At 40.5% G+C, this 3,071-nt stretch overlaps 1 protein-coding gene across 1 annotated transcript in view; it reads right to left on the reverse strand.

Moving 5' to 3' along the window:
• LOC106875045 (synaptic vesicular amine transporter) overlaps nt 1-3,071 on the reverse strand; it is a 72,355-nt gene that overhangs the window by 55,612 nt on the left and 13,672 nt on the right. The gene's annotated exons all lie outside the window — the stretch shown is intronic.

The following is a 3,071-nucleotide window of genomic DNA, read 5'->3' on the forward strand; positions in this document are numbered from 1 at the left end:
GGGGTGGGGGTCAATTCAGAACATAAAGAATCTGAAGAAACGCGCCAAGCATGTAGGAAGAGTTTTCAGGGTACCAAGGATCACATTGTCATCGAAAAAACAGTTTTGAGAAATTGTAAAAAACATCATACAATCATGTCTATGGCTTGGATTGACTTTCAGAAGGCATATGATATGATGCCTCATTCTTGGATCGTTGAATGCCTGCAAATGTTTGGTGTTGCTGACAACATCACAAATTTTCATGATAGAGTGGAAAACCAAATTGTACTCAAGTAATGTATTCCTTGGAGAAGTTAATATTAAAAGGGAAATTTTCCAAGGTGACTCGTTTTCTCCGTTACTTTTCGTAATTGCACAAAAACCCATAACAGTGACACTTCGGTAAGTTAAGATGGGTTACCGATGTGGGAAGAAAGGCCTATCGTTGAACCATCTTCTGTTTATGGATGACTTGTAGTTGCTTGGAAAATCTGAAAAACAGAGAGATTTCTTAACTAAAATAGCCCAGAAATATGGTAAGGATGTCGATATGGAATTTGGGATCACCAAATGCTCAGAACTCAATATGAAAAGAGGGAAGAAAGCAGCCTGCAGAGGATTGCGGTTACCATCAGGAGAGACCATGGGTGAGCCCGACGGTAGTGGGTATAGACATTTAGGTATTTTGGAGCTGGATGACATTTTACACAGTGAAATAAAAGTCAAGGTCAGCGAGGCGTATCAAAAAAGGGGGAAGATGATATTGAAATCCAACCTGAATGCCAAAAGTTTGATTACCATTACCGCAATGAATATCTGGGCAGTGGCAGTGGTCAGATATAGTGCGTCCACCCTCAAATGGACTAAGGAGGAAATATCAACACTGGACAGAAGGACGAGAAAGTTGATGACGCCACATGGGGTGCTACACCCTAAAGCAAACGTAAACTGACTATATGAAAAGAAAGAATGGTGGCAGAGGACTAATTAGTATAGATCATTGTATAAGGAGTGAAAGGAGAACGCTTGCCGAGTATTTGATAAATAGTGATGAAGACCTGCTGCAATATGCTGCGAAAGATATGGGTGTAAGTGCAGATGAAATTATGGGCAAGGAAGAGTTTAACCAAAGAGCTGAGGAGAAGAGAAAAGAAGACCTTCTTCAAATGAGAATGCATGGACAGTTTAAAAGGAATACACGTGACGTTAAGGATAATACAGCATCGTGGGCGTGGCTTGAGCGAGGTGATTTGAAGCGAACCACCGAAAGCCTGGTCATTGCTGCACAAGACCAGGCTCTCGCTACTAATTCAGAAATGCAGACTCTGTGGAAAGAGTGTGGAAAATGCGACCCTCTTGGTAAATGGATGCGAGATCCTTGCACAAAAAGAATACAAGCACCTCCACGATAAAGTGTGTGTATCTTCATTGGCTCTTATGCCGTAAATATCAATATGAAGTAACAGAGAATTGGTTTGAGCATGTACCAAGTAAAGTTATGCAGTAGACTGGAAAAGTAACGATATTCTGGTCCGGTCTATACATACTGGGAAGTCCCAAAGAATAGTTACATTTTCTCCCTCAGTTACAGCCTCAGTGTGGTGCTTGTGCCATTTGTCAGCAGTTTTGATTTTATAATGCCAACACATCCAGTGTAGATATTGGCCAACTCTGTCATGTCTTGATTCATACTCTACAGGTGTTAAAACCTTTCATCCAGAGATTAGGCGGTCCACTGTTTCTACCCCATCGTTGCAGTATCGGCTCTTTGGGTCTACTCCGTTTTTCATTACATTGGCTTGATAGTTCCGGGTCAATAAGCTCCGATCTTGAGCAGCCAAGATAAAGCTTTCATTCTCTGCCTTTAACTTTGAGCTCCGTAGCCACTGACGGGTGTGATTCTGGTCTACATCTGCTTGTTTGTTACGAGCCACATATTTGCCATGCAGAGGTTCTTGTTCCCACCTATCAGTCAATTGTTCAAACGCATTTTGATTTGCTATTTATTTCACCTTCTTGCAACTACAGTTGCTGCTCTTCCCTCATGCTGTTCAACCTGGGTATTATGCATAACCTCACTTGAAACTTTTTTGCTCTCCTTCATAACAGAATAAAGCTTCTTACGTCTTTCGTGGTTTTCAACGAGCTTTAGCATCCAATCGTTAGATGTTTCAAGATATTTTGCCAGTCCAATTGTGATGGTTTTGTAGGAGATTTCAAATTGTTTCAAACCTCGACCCCCTTGAACTCTGGGTAGGTAAAAATCGATCTGCATCTGCCTTTGGGTGGTGCATCTTATTTCAAGTCAGTAGCTTACGGATTTTCCTGTCAATCTTCTTTATTTCGCTCATATTCCAGTTCAACACATTGAAACTGTAAATAACAACCGGAACTGCTAAGGAATTTATAGCTAACAATCTTGTTACGTGCATTTAACTCCGATTTTAGGACTGCTCGAACTCTGCTGTAACACTCCTTCCTGATATTTTCTTTCATACTTGCATGTTGAATGTCAGAACCCTCATTTATTCCGAGGCATTTGTAAGTTTGTTCCTGTTCGAGTTCTTTTATGACTGTGTCAACATCCCACACCACTGAATGTCATGTCTGCAGTTTCCCCTTTCTAGAAAGTGGCCATGGCACATTTATCAAGACCAAATTCCATCCCAATGTCATCACTGAATGCTTTCACAGTACGTAATAATCCTTCACGCTCATCATCGCCTTTGCCAAAGTCATCCATATAAAATATATTTTCTTGTCGCCAATTTTATATCCATACCCTGTTCTGTTAAGTTCACTTGTAAGGGGTATTAGAGCTATGCAAACTATTAAAGGTGGAAGTGAGTCACTTTGGAAAATGCCGCAGTTGATATTAATATTTTTTGTGGTCACTACTTCTATTAGAGTGGCATAATTGGAGATTCGGATTCCACATTGACATCACAGTTTGAAATCACAGGAGAAATATTATTATTATTATTATTATTCAGTAGTTTTATTTTTATAACGTGCTTTCACTTCACTACCGAGCGCAGCTCTGTGCGCCTTGGGTATGTGCTGTGGTTTGCTGTGGTGCTCTTATGGTT

The sequence above is a fragment of the Octopus bimaculoides genome, chromosome 4, assembly GCF_001194135.2.
Source record: "Octopus bimaculoides isolate UCB-OBI-ISO-001 chromosome 4, ASM119413v2, whole genome shotgun sequence".
In the NCBI taxonomy this organism is placed as follows: domain Eukaryota; kingdom Metazoa; phylum Mollusca; class Cephalopoda; order Octopoda; family Octopodidae; genus Octopus; species Octopus bimaculoides.